Genomic DNA, 25,462 nt, shown 5'->3' with positions numbered 1-25,462 from the left:
AGGGCACGGCCCACTCCTCACCGGGAGGCTTACCTCGGGGACTCGGTGAAGGGGCTCCTCTCTACACATCATCCTTGGGCTCCTACAGCAGGGTGAGGGGTTTGCTTTCCCCCTGGCCTGGCTCCCTTCATGAGGGCTTCTGGAATTCAGCTAGTTCAATGAGTCCTTTCCTGCGGACTCCACACTGGAGGTCCCAGAACAGTGCGCTGAAGACATTCTATTTTGAAAACCTCCTGGCAGATCATTTTGTTTCATGTTGCAGGTTGTTATTGAATTTTGAAAGACCTGAATGCCACTTGTTGTCTGTAGTCTTGTTGAAGGTTTACAGTGGTTTGTTCTAATTCGGAAGTTGTTACAATCTATCCAAAGAACTAGTAACATGAGCTTGTTTCAGAGGTCAGCCACCCTGCTTTCTTGACGGTTTCCTTCAGAGCCTGTGTCCCAAAAGTTTTGTAACTGTTTTGAGAATGAGGCAAAGCCCTGCAGAGAAGGTGGCTCTTGGCATGTGTCATGGTCTAATGTGGTCTGGGGGCAAATGAGGTAGGAGTCCTTTGGTAACTAGTCACCAAGCATTGAGAAAGGTTAGAAAGTCATGTTGCTTGGAACTCCCTGAGGACCTAGTATCCACCTGGTCTGGTCCACAGTGGCCTCAGGGGGTTTAGATGACCTCAAGTGGAACAGAAAGCCCTCGGGACAGACCCCCCCCCAACCCCCCACGTGCACAGTTTGGTCTAAATAGAGATTTTACCTTAATGAGGAGAAGAGATTATGAAGTGTCTTGGTCAGTACCTTGTAGAGGCTGGTTGATTTGTACAGGAAGCAGCTTTCCTCCTGGTAGTGGGAGGACAGGAGTAATACTGATCCACAGCTCTTGGGGCTGACCTCCCCTTGGCGGTGGTCTCGCATCCTCAGCTGCTTGAGCAGAGCTGGGGCCAGGCGCCCTGCTGGGCGCCTGGGAGGCTCTGCTGGCCAACACCTGGCCTGGCTTTGAAATAGGGGGACCAACCCTCCCCATTTTAGCACCCAAAGTCTTGCACCCTAGGGACAGCAGGAGGATTGGGCAGCCATGAGCTTCTAAGAACTATTTCTGAGGCTTTTTGAAGCCTTTCCTGTTGTCTTGATGCCATCCTGTGTTATCTGCCAGAACGTCTGTGTCCCTACAGGGCACTTACCACAGCCTGGGAGGAGGTCCTCACCTTCCTTCCTTCTCTGCCCTACAGACGGTCACCTCCTTAAGTTAGACAGTGGGTCTTTCATGTTTCTATTCCAGTAATAAGTTGCAAGCAGGTGTTCCTTAAATCTTTACTAAAGGTTTAAATGGGCAAAGTGGCTACAGGTGTGGGTGTTCCCAAACACACTTGTTTTGCTTTTATAGCTGATTATTTTAGGGGGAAACATTTAATTCTTTCTTTCTAATTACTTTTTCATTTATCCTTGCAGTCTCCACATAATGGGCTCAAAACGTCTGGTCCAGTGGTTAAAAGCTGTTCACAGGGGTGACTGGACCCCACTAAGCATTCTTTCGTCTGTAGTGAATATTTCACCAAAAACAGCTCTAGGAAAGGCTGGAGGATCAGTACTATGTGCTCAAGCCATGGCCACGCCCTCCATCTTCCACCTGACTGAGACGACGGGGGGGCTGAAGGCCACAGCCACCCCAGGATAAAGGACATCAGGAAGGCCACCGGGGGCCTGAGGAACATGTGCGTGAAGCAGATGGGAAAGGAGATGCAGGTTCATTGTGGTCCTTGAGGGAAAAGCTGAGGGCCGAGCCGTGGTCCCGCAAGTGGAAGTAACCCGCTCTGCAGGGTGAACACGCACCCAGTGCCGCCCAGGAAGCTGCCAATCAGGATTGGGCGCAGTCTCTGGAAGGAACTCCAGGAGACAGTGTGGCCTCCACAGCATTAGGCAGCCAAGGAGATGCAAACACGTCTGCTGTAGATGCTGGCGATGAGACCCCCCCTCTTCCCAGCCAGGGCCTGCTGGGTAAGAGTGGCATGTCCGTGGATGACTTTATCCCTCAGGATCGGGGCATGCAGATTTATTGGCTGGCTTCCTTCTTACAGTTTCTTCTCAGAGCACACTCAAGAGAGGCCATCTGTCCCTTGAGAGGCTGTTGACCAAAAGAGGCTGAAGAAGGATGTGGAGCCCAGCTGCAGCGGGACCAGCCTGGGGCCTGATGAGAGCTTGGCCCAGAACCCCCAAGTTCATCATTCACAATGATGCCTCAGAAACCCTCCCAGAGCCCCTCCACCCTCCGACGGATGTCACCCTGAAGCCAGACACAGAAGCTGTGCAGGGCGAACACAGCAACACCAGCCTTCCGTCCCTCAGCTGAGTCATCCTGTCAGCACTGGGGGCCCAAGATCTCCTCGACTGCTGCACTCCTACTGCTTCTGCTCCCGGGGGAACAGGAGCACGGGTGCCGCCTGCGGGAGCAGGTGGAGAAGAACGGCCAGCTGAAGAGGGGCAGCCGCCGACAGCCAGGTGCACACGCTGCAGGAGGAACTGGATGAGCTGAAGGGAGGGGGCTCCCTTCCTTAGCAGCCTGCTGCCCCCAGCCGAGGTCAGTCCCGGTGCTCGGGGCTCCCCCACTGCCTGCTCATCATGAGGTGTTTCCTGCTCCGCAGCAGACTGCCCCTGAGCACTTCTGTGTGCAGCATGCCTGATGCTGTCTTGGGAGAAGGCTCTGCTGGTAGCCGCCCCTCGCAGACAGGGAGCCCAGGTTGCAGAGCTCACCCCGCTCGCTCTAGGGCGCTCGAGAGGCAGCGGTAGTTGTCAGGGTTTAGCAGGTGGGGAAGGAGGCATTGCAGGTCAGCTGTGAAAGCCAGACATATGCAATGAATGGTTCCTGGACGGTTGGTTTTCCACTTGAACAAGAGAAAATCAGCTTCTGTTGCATCCCTCAAACAAATGTAAATTCCAATTAGGATGTAAATGTGAAATAAAATCGACATAGTAACTATTAGAATAGTTACAGGCGGGGCTTGCACCGTGGCTTAGCGGTTAAGTGCGCGCGCTCCGCTGCTGGCGGCCTGGGTTCGGATCCTGGGTGCACACTGACGCACCGCTTCTCCGGCCATGCTGAGGCCGTGTCCCACATACAGCAACTAGAAGGATGTGCAGCTATGACATACAACTATCTACTGGGGCTTTGGGGATAAAAATATAAATAAATAAAATTAAAAAAAAAAAGAAAGAATAGTTACAGGAGACTCTTAAAATCATGGGGGGGTTCTTTCCCTTCATGTTTTAATGAATATCCTTGAACTGAAGTCATTTAGAACATTTTAATAATTTCTTTAAAATTTGAAACATCTTTTTGAGTAGAATACATTCTCTTTTGTAAAAATTAAAACACTCCAGAAATATACAAGCTAACAAGTGATAAAAACTCCTATTTCTCACATACCTCCCAACTTTTATTCCTTGTTGGTAGTAAAATTTGGTGTGTAATCTCCTAGACTATTTCCTGTGTTTTACATACATATTTCTCTACCTGTACAAATAGGTTGGAATATTGTTGGTGTGTTTATTGGCTACATTTCTGATTTTCCTGCTCTTTTACAGTTTAGTCCTTGTAAACATTGGTTTCTCGATATTCCTTATGTATTGAGGGTACCATCTTTTGCCTGTTATACACCCATGGAGAACATTTCCCTACCACATTGTTCATTTAATCTGGATCAGTGCTTGTCTTCCCAGATGTCAGTAACACTTCAGGAGGTAAACGGCTCTATGTGACAGGCTGTTCAGGACCTCCCGGACCCCCAGGGCAACAACCATTAAGAAAACACAAAGCAAGAAACAAAACCCATCCTGCGTGTTTCCAGATGCATCCCGGGGGAAGGACAGCTCCAGTTGAGGACCGCTGATGTCCTGGTCAGAGTTATCCCCTATGTTCTCCTATCACGTTAAAGCTGTTTCTGTAGTTTCTTGTACCTGATGGTACAGTTTCGTGCCTTTGTCTGTTCTTCTTGGTCAGATTGCGCAAGGTTTCTCACTGCTACAGGTCTTTCCAGACAGTCAGCCCTTGACTCCATTGCTCAGGTCTACATTGTTTTTCCTGTCTTGTGAATCCTCACTTCATTCTGCTGATGTTGGTTTTATTGTGGTGTTGTTCTGGCTCCTGGAGGGAAGTGCTCAGGTTCTTCGTGTACAGTTGATATTCCCTGATACCTGCAGTGGAGGCTGTGTCCCTTCTTCTGTTCCTTTGTCCCCACGCCATAGATTTGTCTCATGCTCCTCTCATTGCTATTCATTTAAAGTCTTATTTATCTCCTTATTTTCAACCATATTATATCCCTTTATTTTATAACTATATTTTAACTCAACTTGAGAGCCTTCATCTTTTTCTAGAGCAATTTGATCCATTTACAATTGTGATTATCGATAAATTGGAATGTGAGTCTACCATTTAATTTAATTTTTAATTTGTTAGGCTTTCTCATGATTTTTCTATTCTTCTAGTGGGTGTCTTTCAGCTTTTAGGAACAACCATTTCTGCCTCTCTTTCTGTAAAGGCTTAGAGTTGATCAGTTCCTGTGTTCTACACTCCCGACTCATCACCTTCCACTCCCCAGCTCGAGACTGTCTGATCTTACTTAGTTCTATGTTCTTATTTTCCCCATCAAGCAACGATGGTTATATGCAAGTAGACGTTTTATTGGTTACTTTGTTCACTACTATTTATTGTTGCCAAATTTTTCCTCCTTTTTGGAAATATTTGATGCTATTTTGGAACTCATATGACAGTAAAATTTTGAAAGAAATCGAGTCTGAAATACTTCTTAGGTGCTGACACTGGGGAGCCAGCACCTATCCTCTTAAAGTTGCATCAGTGTGTCTGCAGAGTCAGGATGAGGTCAGAGATGTTTAAAACCATGGAATTGAATGAGGTCTCCTGGAGACACTGCAGCTGTAGAAGGGACCAGGGCCCAGCCTAGGAGCAGGCAGTGTTTACAGAGGTGCAGCTGAAGAGGGTCCAGGAAAGGAGACTGAAACGGTGGAGCATGGAGTTGCAGGAGCCACGAGGGGAAAGGGTATTGCAGAAAGGAGGGGTGCTCTGCTGGGTGGGATACAGCTCTGATCAAAATGGAGAAAAGATGGCTGGACTTGGCCACAGGGGATCACTGGTGACCTCAGTCTCCTTGAGAGGGTGGGAATGAAGCTGGGTCTAGAGTGGGGGAAGGGGGCCATGGGAGGGCAGTAGGGATGAGACACTTTACTTAAGAGGTTTAGCCATGAAGGGGAATCAGGAAAGTGGACAATAGCCAAAAAGGAGCATGCGTCCAAGGGAGAGTTTTGTTTGTAAGGTGGAGACGAGCTAACAGGTGCTGCAGGTAGGACCGGATGGAGAGGAGGAGCCTGAGGGTCAGGGAGGAGCATGCTGGGCCCTGAGGAGATGCAGGGCTGGGCTTCACCGCCTGGGGAGGTGCAGAGAGCAAGAGGACTGATGTGCTGGTGGAAAGGGCACCCTGTGCCTCTGTTCCTGTGTTCCTGGAGTGTGATGTGGGCAGTGGCTGGGAGTGGAGGGGCGATGCAGGAGGTGTTAGGTAAGCGGCAGGGGGAGGAGGGGGAGAGAGAGAGGGCGCTCTGGCTTGGTTTCCATGGCCCACCAGGAGCTCCCCACTGGGGTCCCCGGTCACCAGCTGCTGTCTCTCTTTAATGTCTTCCTCAAAATGTCGGCTTTCTTGATGGTTCTCAGGGCTATTATGAATTTGTTCAACAATCAAGGAATCTTTGGGTCATTTTTTAGGGACTTTATGTCAAGGGGCTCTACATGTGTTTATTCAGTCTATCATCTTTACCCAATACCTTTGTTTTTGGGCAGATTCTGTATAACAGAACAGCCGGGCCAGTGGCCTGCAAGTTCCAGGGTTTGAGAGGTTTGCCCTCCAGAAAGCCGGTGATGATTGGCCTTCTCACAGGACGTGGTACACTGTCCCTGAGCCCGCTCTAACTGTGAGTGTCACAACGTTGTAAATCCTCTGGCAGTTCTGTCAGGGCCCATCGTTGGCATTTCTGTGACCAGTGAGGCCGAACATTTTTCCGTGTTCATTATCTGTCACTTCCCTGACTGTGCTGTCGCCTGCCTTGCTCACTGAGCTCTGAACCTTCCTGGTGGAACCAGGACGTTCACTCTCTATCCAGTGTGATTGCACGTTCCCTCAGTGTACCCTTTGAGTACTTGCTTCAAAAATGTGTTTTCTTCACATTCTTTGATTCTTGGTACATATAATCTAGATTTAACCTGGAGCTTTAAAAATGTTTTATTGTGGAAAACCTTTAACATACACAAATTAAACAGAAAAGTGTGATAGCCCCCCACGTCCCTATTACCCAGCTTCAACACTTATTAATATTCTGATATTCTTATTTCCTCCATATTTCTACCCACTCCCTACCTTCCATTGATTAATTTTTAATTAATAGATTGTTTTTAGGAAAGTTTTAGATGGACAGAGAAATTCAGCAGACAGTGCAGAGCGTTTCTCCCTCCTCCCCCACAGTTTCCCCTACTGTTAACATCTTGCATGACCACCTGTGTTAGTGCGATTCATTCCTTACAAGTGAGGAGCTGATGCTGCTACAGTGTTCGTAACCAAGTCAGTGGTTTACATTAGGGTTCACTGTCTCACTGTCACGTACTTGGATTTTGACAAATGCATAATCTCATGTATCCACCATGACAGAGACTACAGAAGAATTGGATTGCCCTAAATTCCCTGTGCTCTGCCTCTTCATCCCTTGCCTTCCAACTCCTGGCAACACTGATCTTTATACTGTTTCTATGGTTTTGCCTTGTCTAGAATGTCGTGTGATTGGAATATATGAAAACTATGGAACTGAGTATATAACCTTCTCCAGTTGGGTTCTTTCACTTAGCAATATGTATTTAAAAGTCCACTATGTCTTTTTGTGCCTTGATAGCTAATTTCTTTTTTTTCCTTTTTGTATATTGAGTTAAAATATACATAACAAAAAGCGTGACATCTTAACCATTTTTAAGTGTATACTTCAGTGGCGTTAAATACATTTACGCTGTTGCACAGTCATCGCCACCATTCATCCCCATAACTCTTATGATTCTGAAACTCTATACCTATTAAAGAGTAAGTCTCCCTTCTCCCCTCCCCTAGCCCTTGGCAGCCACCATTCCACTTTCCATCTCTGTGATTTTGACTAATCTCAGTTCCTCATGTTAGTGGAATCATACAGTATTTTTCTCTTTGTGACTGGCTTATTTCTGTTAGCATAATGTCCCCAAGGTTAATACACATGTAGCATATTGCAGAATTTGCTTCCTTTGTAATACTGAATAATATTCTGTTGTATGGATATACTACATTTTGTGTATCCATTCATGTGTCAGTGGACTCTGGGGTTGTTTCCACGTTTTAGCTATTGTGAATAATACTGCTATAAACATGGGTGTACAAATATCTCTTCAAGGCTCTGCTTTCAGATCTTTTGGGTGTATATCCACAAGTGGAATTGCTGGATCATGTGATAATTCTATGTTCAATTTTTTTTTTTTTTTTTTTTTTTTTTTTTTTTTTGTGAGGAGATAAGCCCTGAGCTAACATCCGCCACTCCTCCTCTTTTTTTGCTGAGGAAGACGGCCCTGGGCTAACATCGGTGCCTATCTTCCTCCACTTTATATGGGACGCCGCCACAGCATGGCTTACCAAGCAGTACTTTGGTGCGCGCCCGGGATCCGAACCAGCGAACCCCGGGCCGCCGCAGCGGAGCGCGCGCACTTAACCGCTTGCGCCACCGGGCCGGCCCTCAATTTTTTGAGGAACATTCATACTGTTTTCCATAGCGGCTGCACCATTTTACATTCCTATCAACAGTGTACACGGATTCCCATTTCACCTCATCCTGTCCAACACATGTTGTTTTCTGTCTTTCCTGTAGCACTCATCTTAGCGGGTGTGAGGTGGTGTCTCATTGTGGTTTTGATTTGCATTTCCCTAATGATTAGTGGTGTTGAGCATCTTTTCATGTGCTTATATGCCATTCATAAGTCTTTGGAGAACTGTCTCTTCAAGTCCTTTGCCCATATTTGAATTGGCTTGTTTTTTAGTTGTTCAGTTTTAAGACATCTCTGTATATTCCGGATACCAGTCTCTTGTCAGAAATATGATTTGCAAATTTTTTCTCCCACTCTGTGGGTTGCCTTTTTACTCTATGCACAGTGCCTCTTGATGTACCAACTTATAAAATTTCCGTGGAGTCCAATTTGTCCGTTGTTTTTCTTTCGTTACCTGTGCCTTTGGTGTCATATCCAAGAAATCACTTGCAAGTCCGGTGTCATAAAGATTTTGTCCTGTTTTCTTCTAAGAGTTTTCTTATTTTAGGTCTTACATTTATATCCTTGAGTTAATTTTTGTATATGGTGTTGGATGAGGGTCCAAGTTCATTCTTTTGCATGCAGATATCCAGTTTTCCCAGTACTATTTGTTGACAAGAAACCTTTCTCCATTGCACTATCTTGGCACCCTTGTCAAAAATCACTTGACCATATATGTGAGGGTTTGTTTCTGGGCTAGCTATTCTATGCCATTGGTCTCTATGTCTGCCTTTATGCCAATACCATACTGTTGATTACTGTGGCTTTGTAGTAAGTTTTGAAATCAGGAAGTGTGAGTCCTCCAGTTTTGTTCTTCTTTTTCTGGATTGTTTAGGTTATTCTGAGTCCCTTGAGATTCCATGTGAATTTTAGGACGGGTTTTTCTATTTCTGCAAAAAACATCATTAGGATTTGGATAGGAATTACATTGAATCTGTAGACTGCTTTGGGTAATATTGACACTTTAACAATACTAAACCTTCCAATCCATGAATATGGGATATCTGTCCATTTATGTATGTCTTCTTTAATTTCTTTCTGAGATGTTTCGAAGTTTTTATGGTGCAAGCCTTTCACATCCTTGGTTAAGTTAATTCCTAAGCATGTTATTCTTTCTGATATAAATGAATTGTTTTTGTAATTTCCTTTTCAGGGAGTTCCTGGTTCATGTATAGAAATGCAACTGATTTTTGTGTATTGACTTTGTATCCTGCTACTTTCCTGAATTCTCTGTTAGATCAAACGGCTTTTTGTGGAGTCTTTCCGATTTTCTACATATGAGATGATATCATCGTCAAACAGAGACCGTTTTACTTCTTTCTTTCCAATTTGGATGCCTTTTATTTATTTATTTTTATTGCCTCATGGTTCTGGCTTGAACTTCAGTACTGTGTTGAATAGAAGTGGTGAAAGTGGGCATCCTTGCCTTGTTCCTGATCTTAGAGCTTTCAGGAAAAGCTTTCAGTCTTCCATCACTGAGTTTTGTGTTTGCTGTGTGTTTTTTCTCCTATTCCTTGTTTCTCGAGTGTTTTATCATGAAAGGGTGTTAAATTTTGTCAACTGGTTTTTGTCCATCAATCGCGATGGTCATGTTTTTTCCCCTTCCTTTTCTTGATGTTGCATATTACATTGATCGATTTTTGTGTGTTAATCTACCCTTGTATATCAGGAATAAATTTCACTTGGTGGTAGTGTATAATTCTTTTAATACGCTGTTGAATTCAATTTGTTAGTATTTTGTTGAGGATTTTTGTATCTATGTTCATCAGGGGTAATGGTCTGTAATTTTATTTTCTTTTAGTGTCCTTGTCTAGTGTTGGTATCAGGGTAATTCTGGCGTCGTAAAATGAGTTTGGAAGTATTCTCTCTTTTTCAATATTTGACAGAGTGTAAGAAGGCTTGTTTCTAAAACTTCTTTATATGTATGGTAGAATTCACCACTGCAGTCATATGGTCCTGGGTTTTAATTTGTTGAGAGATTTTTTTTTTATATATTTCTTGAAATATTAGTGACATATAACACATGTAAGTTTTAGGTGTTCAAGATGATGATTTGTGAAAGAATTACCACAATACAGTGAGTTAGCACCTCCATTCCCTCACATAATTAACTTGTTTTTTCTAGCGATCACTTTTAAGATCTACTCTCTTAACAACTTTCAAGTCTATAATATATTATTGTTAATTATGGTCACCATGTTGTACATTAGATCCCCAAAACTTATTCATTTTACAGCTAGAAATTTGTGCACTTTGACTTACCTCTCCCCGTTTCCCCCACGCCCAAGGTCCTGGCAAACACCATTCTAGCCTCTATTCCTTTGAGTTGGGCTTTTTTAGATTTCACATATGGGTGAGAATATATAGTATTTGTCTTTGTCTGTCTGACTTATATCACTTAGCGTAATGCCTCAAGTTCCATCTGTGTTGTTACAAAATGCAGGATTTCATTCTCTTGCATGGCTAAATAATATTCCATTATATATTTCATGTATATATACATATGTCTGACATTTTCTTTATCTATTTATCCATTGATGGACACATGGATTGTGTCCACGTCCTCAGTTTGTGATTAATGCTGAAATGAACATAGGGGCGCAGATATCTCTTCAGAATAGTGACTTCATTTCCTTTGCATATACAACCAGAAGGGGAATTGCTCATTTATATAGTATTTCTATTTTTATTTTTTTGAGAAAATTCCAAATTTTTTCCATAGTGACTGTAGGAATTTACATTCATACCAACAGTGCACAGGGTTCTCTTTTCTACACAGCCTCGTCAACACTTGTTGTCTGTTGTCTCTTTGAAAATAACCATTCTAGCAGATGTGAGGTGATATCTCATTGTAGTTTTGATTTTATTTCCCTGATGATGAGTGATTATGAGCATCTTCTCATGTACCTGTTAACCATTTTTATGTCTTCTTTGGAAAAGTATCTATTCAGGTCCTTTGACCATTTTCATATTGTTTTGCTGTTTTCCTTGCTGTTGAGTTGTAAGAGTTTCTTATATACTGTGGATATTAACCCCTTAATTTGCCAATTATTTTATTTGCTGTGCAGAAGATTTTTAGATTGATGTCATCCTACTTGTTAAGTTTTACATTTGTTGTTTGCACTTTTGATGTTATATCCAAAAAAATTATTGTCAAGATGAGTTTCTTGGGCCTGTTTTCTCTATATTTTCTTCTAGTTGTTTTATATTTGGTGTCTTGCATTTAAGTCTTTAATTCAATTTGGGATTACTTTTAGAGTGTTGTAAAATAGGGGTCCAATTTCAGTTTTCTGCATGTGGTTATCCAGTTTTCCCAACACCATTTATTGTAGAAACTATCTGTTCCCCATGGAGTCTTCTTAGCTGACTCATCAACTTTTAGCAAAGTGTATGTGTGTGGTTTTATTTCTGGGCCTTTGATTCTGTTCTATTGGTCTATGTGTCTCTTTTTACACCTGTATCATTACCGTTTTTATTACTATAGATTTGTAATAAAATTTGAAATCAGGAATGTGATGTCTTCAGCTTTTTCTTTCTCAGGGTTGTTTTGGTTATTGGAGGTCTTTTGTGGATCCATATGAATATTAGGATTGCTTGTCCTATTTCGGTGAAAAATGTGATGGGAATTTTAATAGGAATTGCATTGAATCTTGAGATGGCATTGGGTAGCATGGACATTTTAACAATATTAATTCTTCTGATCCATGAACATAAGATATCTTTTCATTTCTCTGTGTCTTTGATTTCTTTCATCAATGTCTTATAGTTGTCAGTGTCTAGATCTTTCACCTTCTTGGTTAAATTTATTTATGAGTATTTTACTGTTTTTGATGCTATTGTAAATAGAATTTTTTTCTTTATATCTTTTTTAAATAGTTCATTGTGAGTGTACAGAAAGGCAACAGATTTCTACATGTTGATTTTGTCTCCTGCAGCTTGAGTGAATTCGTTTATTAGTCCTAAAAGTTTGGGGGGGAGTCCTTACATATTTCTCTATATAAAATCATATCATCTGCAAACAGAGACCACTTTGATTCTTCATTTCCAATTTAGATGTATTTTATTTCTTTCGTTGTCAAATGTCTCTGGTTGAGACTTACAGCAGTATGTTGAAGAGTGGTGTTGAGACTGGGCACCCTTGTCTTGTTCTTTGTCTTCGCAAGAAAGCTTTCAACCTTTCACTGTTCAATACGTTGTTAGCTGTGGGTTTTGTCATGTAAACCTTTTATTATGTTCAGGTATGTTCTTTCTGTACCCCTTTATTTAGAATTTTTATCATGAATGGCTGTTGAATTTTGTCAAACTGCTTTTTCTGCATCGATTGAGATTATTTTGTGATTTTTATCTTTCATTCTATTAATGTGGTGTATCACATTCATTGATTTGCATCATGTTGAACTTGATCATGTTGTTTGATCCTTTTTTTGAGTTCAGATAGTTTTGTTATAATGTGTCTTGGAGAAGAAAGTTTTAGTCTGAAATTTTAGGTTGACAGATTGGCTTCAGGACCTTGGATGTGTAAATCTCTCTCTAGATTTGGGAAGGTGTCAGCTGCTATTTTTTTTAAGTAAACACTCTTTTCCTTTATCCCTGTCTTCTCCTCTGGTACTTTAATAATGCTTATCTATTTCTTTTCATGGTATCCCATAATTCACACTGCCTTTCCCCATTCCTATCCATTCCCATTTTTCTTTTTGCTTCTTTGACTGGAGGATTACAAATGACACATCTCCTAGTTCACTAATTATTTCTTGTTATAGTTGAATCTGATTTAGAAGCTCTCTATTGAATTCTTCAGTTCAGACATTGTGTTTTTCAACTCTAGGATTTCTGTTTGTTTTTCCTTAATGATTTCTGTTTCTATAGTGAACTTCTCATTTGTTAATGCACTGTTTCCTTATTTCATTTAGTAGTCTGTCTATGTTTCCTTAGAGTTTTATGAATTTCTCAAAGAGGGTTGTTCTGAAGTCTTTGTCACATAGTTCCTATATCTCCATTGCTTGGTCAGTCATTGGAGTTTTATTCTTTTTCTTTGGGGGTGTGATGGGTTTTTGATTATCCATGATCCTTGTGGCCTCCATTGGTGTCTGCAAATTTGAGGAAGTAGGCACCTCTTCCACCCTTTACAGACTGGCTTTAGCAAACCAAAGCCTTCACAGTCATCCCATCTAGGGGTCCTGTGTAGGCCATCTGGTAGTGTCCAGGGGCAGGCTTGCTGCTGGAGTCCTTGGGCAGCCTGGTACTGGGGTGAGTGGAAAGCTTGGGTCTATGGTATTGTGTCTGGCCCTGGGCACATCTGGGACCCTGAGTTCATGAGTAGCCCCACTGGAGCCTGGTTTGGCAGGTCCTCATTGAGAGCCTGCAGCCACAGGAGTCATCCAGGGCCATGAGAGTTCGCCAGTGCTGGGATGAGCTGAGAGCCTTGGTTCATGGGAGACTGCCAGGAGCCTAGCACCACGAGAGACAGCTTGTGCTGTGGTAGGCCAGAAGTCTGGATTCCTGGGAGCCTGCTGGGATCCTGGGGCCACAGGAGCTGCCTGAGGCTGCAGAAGCCAGCAGGCACTGGGTCAAGATGGAAGCCTTGGTTCATGGGATCCTGCCGGTGCCTGGTGCCATGGGAGCTGCCTGGGGCCGCCTGAGTCAGCAAGCACCTGGGTAAACTGGGGGCCTGGTTTTGTGGGAGCCTGCCCGGGGCCTGGTTCCATGAGAGCTGTCTATGGCTCCTGGAACTGGCAGGTGGTGTGGTGAGCCATGGGCCTGAGTTCCCCAGCAGCTCTTGGGGAGCCTGGTGCCATGGAATCTACCTGGGGTTGCTGGAGGCAGCAAGTGCTGGAGTGACTTGGGGTCTTGGGGGTGTGGGAGCCCACTGGGTGCCCTGGTACAAAAGCTGTCTGTGGCTGAGTGTTGCCTGTGGCTGCCTGGAGTACGCAGGACCTTGGGTGAGCCAGGGTCTGGATTCACCAGAGCCCACCAGGAGCCTGGTGCCAAGGACACCACTTGTGGTCACAAGAGCCACCTTGGGCTGTTGAAGATGGCAGCCCCTAGGCTGAGATGGGGCCCTGGGTTCCCAGGAGCCTGGTGGGAGCCTGGTGTCAAGGATGCTGCTTGAGGCCCCCAGAGCTGGCATGCTCCAGGGTGAGCCAGGGGCCTGGATTTGCAGAAGCCTGCAGGGAGCCAGCTAGGTCCACGGGAGTCAGCCTGGGGCTGGGGCAGGCTGGCTAAGGTCAGGCAGAGTGGAGAAGTCCCTTCTCGTTGGGAGGTGTTTGATTACTGATTCAGTCTGCTTATTTGTTACTGATCTGTTCAAGATTTCTATTTCTTCATGATTCAGCTTTCATAGGTTGTTTCTAGGAATTTATCTATTTTGTCTAGGTTATGCAATTTATGAGTGTACATTAGTTCAGAATAGTCTCTTCTGATCTTTTTCTTTCTGAAGCATCAGTTGTAATGCCTCCTTTTTCATTTCTGATTTAGTTTGAGTCATCTATCTTTGTTTTCCTAGATATTTTATCTAAGGGTTTCTCAATTTTATTTTTTCCAAAACTCTGCTTTTACTTTTATTGATCTTCCATACTGTCTTTCAATTTTTTTCCACTTGCCTCTTGGTGACTTCCGTCCTTCTGCTAACTTTGGGTTTCATTTTTTTTTCTTTTTTTAATGCTGTGTGTTGTAAGTCAGGTTGTTTCTTTGACATCTTTCTTCTCTTATAATGTACAAATTTATCAATATAAACTGTCCTCTTACTACTACTTTCTCTGCATCCTAGAAGTCTTGGTGTGTTTATTGTTTCTTTCTTTCTTTCTTTTTTTTTTTTGCTGAGGAAGATTGGCCCTGTGCTCACATCTGCCAATCCTCTTTCATTTTATTTTATATTTTTTTGCTGAGGAAGACTGGCCCTGGGCTAACATCTGTGCCCATCTTCCTCCACTTTCTATGGGACGCTGCCACAGCATAGCTTGCCAAGCGGTGCGTCGGTGCACACCCGGGATCTGAGCCGGTGAACCACAGGCCGCCACAGTGGAGCACACACTTAACCACTTGCGCCACCGGACCGGCCCCTATTGTTTCTTTTTGTATGTTTTGAGCTATTTTCTAATTTCCCTTTTGATTTCTTCTTTGATCTACCTCTTTTTTGTGTGAGGAAGATCAGCCCTCAGCTAACATCCATGGCAATCCTCCTCTTTTTGCTGAGGAAGACCGGCCCAGAGCTATCATCCTTGCCCATCTTCCTCCACTTTATGTGAGATGCCACTACAACATGGCCTGACAAGCATGCATCGGTGCGTGACCAGGATCCGAACCCGGGCCACCAGCAGCGAAGCACACGCACTTAACCGCTACAGCACCTGTCAGCCCCCGATCTACTTTTAAGTTGAAGAGTTTTTGTTGAACTTCCACGTATTATGAATGTTCAAGTTTTCCTTCTGTTATTGACTTCTGGTTTCATGCCACTGTGTTTAGAAAAGTTACCTGGTATTATTTCAGTCTTCTTAATCTTGTTAAGACTTGTTTTGTGACCTAACACGTGATCTGTTCTGGAAAATAGTCTGTGTGCCCATGAGAAGAGCGTGCATTGTGTTGCTGTCCAGTAAAATGTTCTGTGTGTGTCTGATAGCTCCATTTAGTATTTAATGTTTTCATGTCTGCTATTTCCTGTTTTCTGTCTGGATATTCTATCCATTGTTAAAAGTGGGTCTTTGATGTCTCCTACTATTTGCAACTTATATAAGTGAGAAGGCTCTTATTTTGAGAATATATAAAGATCTCTTAGAACTCAATTATAAAAGACAAGTCAGTGAAATGGGGTAACCAACTGGAATAGACATGTCTCTAGGAAATACATAGATGGCCAATAAGCACAAGATAGTTGCTCAGTATCATTAATTATTAGGAAAATGCAAATTCAAAGCACAATGTGATACTATTTCATGCTCAAAATGAAGGCTATATTCAACATAATGGAAAATAACACATGTTGGTAAAGATGTGGAGAAAGGGAAACCCACATACATTACTGGTGGGAAAGTAAAATGATGCAGCCACTGCAGAAAACAGCTTGGCATTTTCTAAAATCTTAAACCTAGAATTACCATTGACCTGGAGAGGCCCATGGTAGATATGTCCAAAAGAGCAAACTTGCCCATAGACATTCAAAGTAACAGTGTTCACAATGGTCCAAAAGTGGAACAAACCCAAATTACTATCCAGTTATGACTGTATAAACCAAATGTGGCCTATTCATAATATAGGATATTATAAGCCATAAAAAGGAATTAAGTACTGCTACAGACTAGGCCATGGGTGAACCTTGAAACGTGTGCTCACTGAAGCCATCCACAAAGGCAATAGATAACATGATGCCATTTGAATGAAATGTCCAGAATAGGAAAATCCATAGGGGGAGAAAACAGATGAGTTGTTTCCATGGGTTTGGGTTAGCAGAAAATAGAGTGTGAATGAGTATGGGTTTGTTTGGGGGTGTTGAAAATGTTCTGGAATTAGATAGTGGTGATAGCCACACGACATAATCTTTGTGCTAAAAGCCACAGAAATGTATACTTTGAAATGCTTAAAACGGTGTATTCTACGTTAAGCAGATTTTCCACATAAAAATTTTGAATTTTTTAAGTTAATCAGGGTATTGATTAATTTTAAGTTGGTTAGTATATTTAATAAGTGTAATTAATGGAGTTATTAGGAGTATGGCAGGTTGTAGCCAAGAGAGTAAACATCCGACGAGGGCTATAGTAACAAATCCTATGATTATACAAGCAACAATCTAAAATCCAGTCCATTTCCATTGTCCCCAACTTGGAGAGACCAGCCATGAAAATAGGTCAGTGATCTCGGGGGCCTTTGGTATCTATTCAAAGATTTGGGTAATATTATGCAATATTTTAACCTCTTGGGCCATTTGGTGGAGGTAGGTTTGAACTTCTCTGTTGATGTACACTCAGCAAGTGGTTCTAGGAAAGGCACCAACCCCTCCTTCCTTGGCCGGTATAGACAGTCTAGGGCCAGGCCATTTTCTAAAACCATTTAGGCGAGAGACTCATGAGACTGTTGTTCAAGGGCTAAGATATGTTCTTATGGAGTTGTTGTCCATGTTGTGTTAAGGTTGTTGATACCTTTTAGTTGCCTCAGTTTCCTGATTTTGTGTGGGTAGGGCCACCACACCTGTGCCCAGTCCAGTCAGTCAATCCTAGTAGAACTGAACACCCAGTGCTATAGGACTGACATTGTTTCTATGGGTTGTTGGTAGCCTGTCAGGGCAGGAAACTCAAGGGACCTGCGACCTGAGAGAAGCAGGCTGAGAGAGAGACAATAATGCATTGCACAATATAGCCTGGAGAAAGCTGTTCACGGGGTTGGGGAAGAGAGAAGCTCACTGGATGAGAGCCTTGTGATATCAGCCCACAGTAAAACCCAAAAGTGGATGCTCCTGGTGTGAAATATTCCTTAGGTGTCTTGAGGTAAAACCAGTAATTTGCACCCATTCACTGGTTACCTGTGCTATATGATTTCAGAGGTTATGGTTAAAGTGTTTGTGGGCCAAGAGCTGTCTGGGCCTGGGCACAAAATCACCAAGGTGGCCTCAAAGGCTGCCCCAAAATGACCCCTAAAGGAGCAGTTGGGGCAGAAAGTGGGGGGATAATTTTGAAGGAAGCCTGGGGCAAAGATGTTGTTGTTCGATGGAGTTGGCTACTAGTGAGTGTCTCCACAGGGTAAGCCCTTCATCTGGAGTAGAGTATGTGATTGGAGGCCAAGTGACAGACCCTGTGATTCCTGATTCCCAGTGCACGGGCAGCCCTCTCAGCCCACTGGACATAAATGGTGATGGTGTTTGTGAAGCATCTTGATGGCTGTATGGAAGATATAGGGGACGTGTGGTGGGAGATGCCATGATAGTGTCGGGGGGAACTGTGTGTGAGATTACGGTGTTGAAGGGGAAGGATTGGAGGCAGGTGCAGTGGGTGTGTGACCAACAATGGTCAGTGAAAGGACAGCTGGGGTGTAACTGGGGAAATCAAGGACCAACAGAAGTCATGTGTTTAAAACAAGACACCAGGGCCTGCCCAGTGGCTTAGCGGTTAAGTGCGCATGCTCCGCTACTGGGGGCCCGGGTTCAGATCCTGGGTGCGCACCGACTGGCACACCCAGTCCTTGCAAATTCCCCACATGCATTTTACATGCATTTTCTCTTCTGTTGATGGTCGATGAGTTCTAAGGAAATGGTGAAGGCACAGTGAGGAGGAATTGTGGGTTTCTGCATGACTGCCTCTAGGAGTGCCGCCCCCTCAACCTGAACAACCACCCGGCACTACTAGAAATGAAAGACATCCCATCACCATGGATTGGAAGACTCCTTATTGTGACGATGTCAACATTATCCAAAGAGATCAACAAATCCAGTGCAGTCCTTACCAAAATCCCAAGGACGTTTTGTGCTGAAATAGAAAAAAACCCATCCCAAAATTCTTATGGAATCTCAAGTAAGCCCAGATACCAAAAATAATCTTGAAAGAAGGTACTAAGTTGGAGGACTGATTCTTCCTGATTGAAAACTTACTACAAATCTACAGTATCAAAACTGCATTGTCATAGCATAAAGACAGACATATTGACCAATGGAAACAGAATTGAGAGCCCAGAAATTAACCCTCACCCATGTGATCAAATGATGTTTGACAAGGGTGCCAAGATTATTCAAAGGGGAAAAGCCCTTTCAACAAGTTGTGCTGGAAAATGTGGATATCTACATGAAAAAGAATCAACTTGGACCCTTACCTAACACCATATACAAAGCTTAATTCCCAATAGATCAAAGACCTAAATGTAAGAGCTAAAACTATAATACTCTTAGAAGAAAACATAAGACAAAACTTTACAAGATAGGATTTGGTAATGATTTCAAGGATATGACCCCCAAGGAGCAGCCAATAAAATAAGAAAATACACATGCTGGACTTCATGGATATTAAAAAGTTTTGTATCTCAAAAGACATTATCAACAGTAAAAGCACAACTCACAGGATGGGCGACCATATTTGCAAACCATGTGTCTGACAAGGGCTTAATATCCAGAATAGATAGAGAACTCCTAAACTCAACAACAAAAATCAAACAACCCAAATCAAATTTGAACAAAGCACATGAGTAGACATTTCCTCAAAGAAGATCTGCAAATAACCAATAAGCGTATGAAAAGACGCTCATCATCACTAATCATTAGGGAAATGCAAATCAGAAACACAGTGAGAGACCACCTCACATTCATCCATCAAAAAAAAAAAAAAAAAGTTCGCATCCAAAAAAAAAAAAAGAAGAAAAAGAATAGAACCAGTGTTGGTCAAGATGTGGAGAAGTTGGAACCCTTGTGCACAGTCTTGGGAAGATAAAATACATAGTTGCTGTAGAAATCAGTATAGCAATTCCTAAAAAAAATTAAAAATATAATTATATAGGACTCAGCAATTTCAATTCTGGGTATATACGCCCCCAAAGAGTTGAAAGCATATTCTTCAAAACATATTTCAACACCCATATTCATAGCATCAGTATTCATAATAGGTAAAACATAGAATCCACCCAAGTATCATAACCGAGGAAGGGCTCGCTGCCCAATGCACCCCTTAAGCCAACCATGAGATACCGCTCTTGTAGAAGGGAAAAAGCTTTATTACGAGGTTGGCCAGCAGGGAGACAGGAGCCAAAGGTTAAATCCTTCTCCCCAATGGGCAGTTGAAAGGGCTTTTTAAGGGCAAAGGAGTGGGTGTGGGAGGTTGGGGGCAGTCCTACTCATTTTGCGCAAGTAGATTTTCATGTTCTGTCATACATCCCACGTTCAAAAGGCAGTGTCCTTAACATGATTGGCAGCTGAGTTCTTGGTCCCCTACGTCATCCTCCAGTCACTTGACTCAAACAGCAGTGACGGTTTAAGTCTTGCCAGCCGTCTTGTGGTCTCACTGGTTCAAACCAGTTGAAACTTGCCCAAGGAGGAAAAACGGAGTTTCTGAAAAAGAACTCATGGCCCAAGACTAGATCCTTAGTAAATATATGGAACGTGGCTTAAGAAAGTAGTCTCCAGGGGACCGTTGATAAAAGTCTGGTTGGGGCCCCATTTTATTTTGGGCTTGGTTTTGGGCCCGGCTAGGCTATCTGTCCAGGGATGTATGGATATGCAAAATGTGGTATATACATAAAATGGCATATTATTCATCCTTAACAAAGGAAGGAAAGTCTAAGATATGGCACACCGTGGATGAACCTTCAGGATATTACTCTAAATGAAATAAGCCAGTCACAAAAATACAACCTTGTGTGATTTCCCTTCTATGAGGTTCCTGAAATCGCTAGATTCAGAGAGACAGAAAGTAGAATGGTGTTTGCCAGGGGCTGGGAGGAGGAGGAATGGGGGGTTATTCATGAATGGGTATAGAGTTTCAGTTTTGTAGGATGAAAAGACTTCTAAAGATGGATCGTGGTGATGATTGCACAGCAATATTAATATCTTCAATACACTTAAAACATACTTAATGTATCTATGGGGCCTGATGACTTGTCCTGGGTGAGCACACGCTTGTGCTGTTGCACATCTTACCCCTCACTGTGCAGTTGGGAAACTAGCCCAGAAAGAGGCAAGTACTGGCCCAGACCACAGGAGGTAGTCCGGGTCCCAAAGACTAGACAGAGCTCCAGCTTTCTTGGCCAAGGCTTCGCCCCTTCCCTCAGGTCTCCTTTGGCAATGAGAGGCATTAAGATCTTAGAGGATTGCTGCCCACCCCTCTCCATATGAGGTCATTTTCCTCTCCTCATCATAGCATGTGCATAGGCACCCCCACTCACACTGAATTCTCATGTGGGGGCCAGGGACGTGCAGTCAAGAAAGAGCTGACCCAGAGGAAGTGACAAGAGGCAGGAGGGAGAGAGATTGGAGGCAGCTCTCCCAGGGGACCATGGCATTCGTTCTCCAAGATACATGCCCAGAGATGGGCAGAGGAATCCCTAAGGTTCCTAGGTTTCTGCCTATCTGTCTGTTCCAGACCCATCCTTGGCCCAGCCTGGCGAGCACAGGACTGGGATCCTGCAGTCCACCTCTGTGGGCTCCCAGAACTGTGATGAGTCCATCCTCCCCTTGTGTAGGTATTGAGAACAGGAGAGAATACCTCAGTGAGGGTCCTCCTGTATAAAATGGAGTGCATCCAGCAGATGACTCCAAGTGTTCCATGCACTCGCAATGTGTCTGTTGGACTAGGTTCTCTGTTGATGACCTACTGTGCTCTGAAACGCTGAGAAGATGCTTTCCACCCACTTGAAATCATTTAGAACTGAGGAGACATGGGGGCATGGGTGGATGAGAACTGGGGATAAGGAAGAAGATGCCAGAGCACTGGACCCCAAGTCTAGAGATGAGGGAGAAGACCATTTCTTGTTGGATCCTCGGGGTCCTCATCTGGAGGCACGGGGTAGTCATTGTCCTGGTTGAGGTTGGATGCCTCAGGAATGAAGAAGACACCTGGTGGGGGACAGCAAGATGGGGGGAAATGTAGGCTCCCGAGATTCACCCCACTCTCTCGAAGCCGACAGGTCCTGCTCCTTTACCTCTGGGACCCTGGAGAGCCTCTGCCTTGAGGACATCTGAAGAATGGTTCCTTTCTGTTTGGTGGAGTTTTGGTGAGGGCTGCAGTGCTAGTGCTGGCCACCAGGGGGCGGGCAGCCTCTTGTGTCAGTGGTGGCAAGTTAGATTTTGTTTTTATTTTTTTCAGTTGTATTGAGATATACTTGATATACAGCACTATGCAAGTTAACATTGTTGTGTGGTACATTTGAAAGTTGCTAAGAAAGTAGATCCTAAAACTTCTCATCACCAGGAAAAAATCTTTTATGTTTGCTTGGTGATTGATGTTAACTAAACTTATTTTGGTAACCATTACATAATATAAATATACATCAAGGCCTTTCCTTCTCCTGTAAACCTGGAATTTACACGGTGTCCACTGAACTTTTCTTGACCTCCTGGAGCAGAGAAGAGTCAAGCAGAGGTCATTCTGGCTGTCCCTCTGCCTCAGAAACAACTTGTACCTCCTATTTCTAGTGTTCATCTCCACAATCACAGTTGGTGATAAGCAGGGGGCGGGGTGCAAGATCTTCCCATGTACTCATTCAGCAGCTGTGCACTGAGCACTCACCCTGTGCCAGGTGCCCTGGTGGGCGAAAGTGCAGGATGAAAATGACCAAGTGGTCCCTGCCTGCCAGGAGCTCACAGCCTAGAGGGGAAATGGACAAAAGCAAAAACAGGAGAAAGAAAAGAGCAAGTGCTGTAGAGAAACACAGCAGGGGACCGTGAGGGAGGGCTGGGCATCACTGGGTAGGAGGGTCTGAAAGGCCTCACTGGGGTGACGTTTTCTGGGACCAGAATGACAAGAGGGAGCCAGCCCTTCAGGGGTCTGGGAGCAGTGTGTCAGGGAGATGGCACCACCGGTCCTGAGTCTCACAGGCAGAAGTGAGTTTGGCCAGAGGAGGTCAGAAATATGGCCAGTGCAGCTGGAGGGAGGCTGGGAGGAGAGAACAGGAGCTGGGGTGGAAGGTAGGGCCAGGGCCTGGTAGGCTGTGTCAGTTACCTTTCCCTCTCTGACTTCATTGCCCCTAACCTTGCATTTCAAAACTACAAATGTTGACTATCTCACAATTTGTGTGGATCAGCAATCAGGCACGTTTCAGCAAGCAGGGCTCCAGTGCCCCACCTCACAGCTTATTCTCTTCCCTTCCCCAGGAGTGCGAGATCCTGAAGAACTTCTCCTCGCCCCACACTGTCATCTCTTCTCTGCAGAAAACATCCATATGCCACCTGAAGAACACATGGAGGAAGTTTCCTGGTGGGTAGGCCTCTCTCCATAGGAGGACCAGGGTGGATGGGGGATCTCCTGAATGTCTGCCATTGGCCCCTCAGTCAGGTGGGAACTCCTGGGAGGCAGCAAATGATGGGGACAGGGCCTGGGCCTCAGCGGTGGGTCTCTAAGTCTCTCGGTGTCCTTAGTACACCAATTCTGCTTCAGGACTCGGTTTCCCTAAATGCCAGGTACTGGAGTGAGCCACATTGGAGATTTTCAAGTGTTTATAGCAACAGAACTCTATGCCCAGTTGAAACTCAAAGTGGTCAAAAGAGAGCTGCTTTGTATAGCGGGGGAATGGAGACCCCAGTGACCAACAGGGGAGCCCCCTCCCAGTCCCACGAGACCTTAGCGCTCAGAGGAGCCCAGTGAGAACACTCCTCCAGGCAGTTTGAATCTCTCATGTTGTCAAAGAAAAGTATATGCACTTAGACCCCTCACATTATCCCTAAATTTATCCTTCCCTCTTTCCCTTCCCCTCAGGGAGAGCTCTGAAAAATTTAAGGAGAGCTATAGCCAAGACGAGTCCTTGAACAGAGAACTGATGACCAAGGTAGAGTGGAGGCTGGGGGTCTGGAAAGAGAGCAGGGGCCAGGAGGGGAGGGGGACTGAGCAAGCTGTGGTTTTGATAATTTCTCACTTGAACTTTCTCTGAAACATTCCTGTCTATCTTGTCCAGGCTAACAAGCTTAGGGATCTGTTTGGCTCATGGGCAGGTGGGGTGCCGTTTGTGGGCAGGAGGCCCTGGTCATGGGACACAGCGGTGTTGGCTGTGCTGTTCCAGGGCGAGTTGCCGAGCTGGCGCTATCAGCAGGTCTCTGGCTTCCACTCACGTCCATCCTGCTGGATATAGCTTCTTCCAGGCTGTTGGGTGGTTGGGTGGGTTTATCCCTCAGGCTAAACCTGTCCTCAGGAAGCCAGGCCCCTGCTGCTCCTTCTATCTTCACCATGTCTCCAAGGGGAGGGCACACTGCCTGCCCCAGGGACGGGCACAGCTAGGGATTCCCCTGGCACAGGTGGACAAACAGGCTGCTCATCCTTGGATCTGAACAACTGACCAGAGACAGATGTGTGTGCATTGTGGGACTCCCCACTGGACCCCTAGAGCAGTCACTTGAGTCAACCACAGGAGTCTCACCTGAGTGCCTGGTTGGCCATGATATAGGCCCCAAGTGGCTTATGAGTAGCGTCTAGGCAACTGATGGATTCTTAGTGGATCCTGCTGAAAGGACGTTAAGAGCTTCATGTAAACGGGGAAGCAAAGCATCCTGTCACCCCCTTCCCTGTTGATCAGAGGTGGCACCTTGTGGGTCCAGTTCCTGAGTGGATAAAGAAAGAGTTCAGTACAGGCGAATATCCTGAGTTGTTCTTTGGGGAGGAGAAGGGTTTGGCATTGCCTCTGTCCTGCATGGGGGAGAGACACTCCAGGGGACTGGGGCAGGCAGGAGCCACTCAACAACCAGACTCCCAAGACACCCCATCATCTCCATCCACGGCTCGGCCCAGGGCCAAGCTTTGAGAGCTCAGGGGACAGGACTGTTGTCAGTGGTGGGGCTGGGGGTTAGGCAAGGATGTTGGAACAGGGCCTCTGGCTGAGAGGGGCAAGCGGCCTCTCCTCTGTTGGCCCCTCAGCAACTCACTGCCCCTGTTTGGGCCTCTGTCTCCCCATTAGGGAAATGGAGGTATGGTGATTGTGTGGTGATTGTGTGGTGCAGGCCTCACAGGGTGGTAATGAGGTAAGAGGGAGGAAAGGAATGTGGGAGCTTTCTGCCCGCTCCACCTGGAGGGGTGAGGGCGAGCACAATGATGACAGTCATGCGACAGTGAGTCCTCAGGAGAACCTGTGAGGTAGCTGGAGTTCTCACACTTTCCAGATGAGGAAACAGGCTCGGGGAGGCCAGGCCAAAAGCCCTTGCTCACACCCAAAGTGAGAGTTGGAGCTGGGCTTGCTCTGGAATCACAAGACCTTGCAGGGTGGAGTGGCATTGGTGCCAGTTCACTTGAGTCAGATGTTCAGGGTCAGAGGCCAGGGGTGCTCGAGAGAAATGGGGTGAGGGGAGTATGGTCTCCCTGACACTGTCCTCGACTCTGGCAGGAGGGGCCCTCCACGTTTGCCCCCCGGAGGGCAACCCCCAGAGAGTGCAGGAGAAGCAGCAGCAGCAGCAGGTGAGTGTGCCTGTGGAGGAGGGGCTCTGCCCTCCCAGCCGGAGGCCTCAAATCAAGAGAGGAGGTCCCTTCCTCCTGGTGCCACAGTGTCTGAATCCCCCAGTAGAAGTGACCAGGAGGGGGGCCTGGAAGAGCTGGTGTAGGATGGATTTGTTGTGGGGAGGGCCAGGGACCACATACCCTGTGATTTGCCAGAAGCTGGCCCTGGGAGGTGAGGAGGAGGAGTGTGGTGTTCTTGGGGTGTGAAGGGAGGAAGAATTGAGGGGAGGCTGCTAAGGGTCCTAGGCTGCTCCCCGTGGGAACCCTGGGGTGGGCCAGGAGGCTGAGGGTGAGGACTTTTCAGGGGAGGGTCAGCAGGGGTCCGACTTGAGAGCAAGGGCTCATCCCACCCGCACCCCTATGTCACAGGGTGTTGTCCCCTATCTTGGCACTTTCCTCGGTGACCTGCTGATGCTGCACCTGGCGATGGGTGATTATCTCGAAGTGGATGAATCTGAGGACCAGGCAGGAAGGACCAGGATCCTGAGCCTGGGGATGCGTGAGCCCC

General features: G+C 45.3%; 2 protein-coding genes across 9 annotated transcripts in view; both read left to right on the top strand.

Moving 5' to 3' along the window:
• LOC131422054 (ral guanine nucleotide dissociation stimulator-like) overlaps window positions 1–25,462 on the top strand; it is a 181,500-nt gene that overhangs the window by 147,890 nt on the left and 8,148 nt on the right. The window lies entirely within an intron of this gene.
• LOC131422056 (ral guanine nucleotide dissociation stimulator-like) overlaps window positions 5,680–25,462 on the top strand; it is a 274,683-nt gene continuing 254,900 nt past the window's right edge. The window contains exon 1 of the mRNA XM_058568926.1: window positions 5,680–5,964. The gene's annotated coding sequence lies outside the window, so the exon portion shown is untranslated. The remainder of the gene's footprint in view (window positions 5,965–25,462) is intronic.

This window comes from Diceros bicornis, chromosome 26 (assembly GCF_020826845.1).
Source record: "Diceros bicornis minor isolate mBicDic1 chromosome 26, mDicBic1.mat.cur, whole genome shotgun sequence".
NCBI classification, from domain to species: domain Eukaryota; kingdom Metazoa; phylum Chordata; class Mammalia; order Perissodactyla; family Rhinocerotidae; genus Diceros; species Diceros bicornis.
The sequence above is the reverse complement of the archived record's forward strand: the minus strand, read 5'-3'. Positions and strand labels throughout refer to the sequence as shown.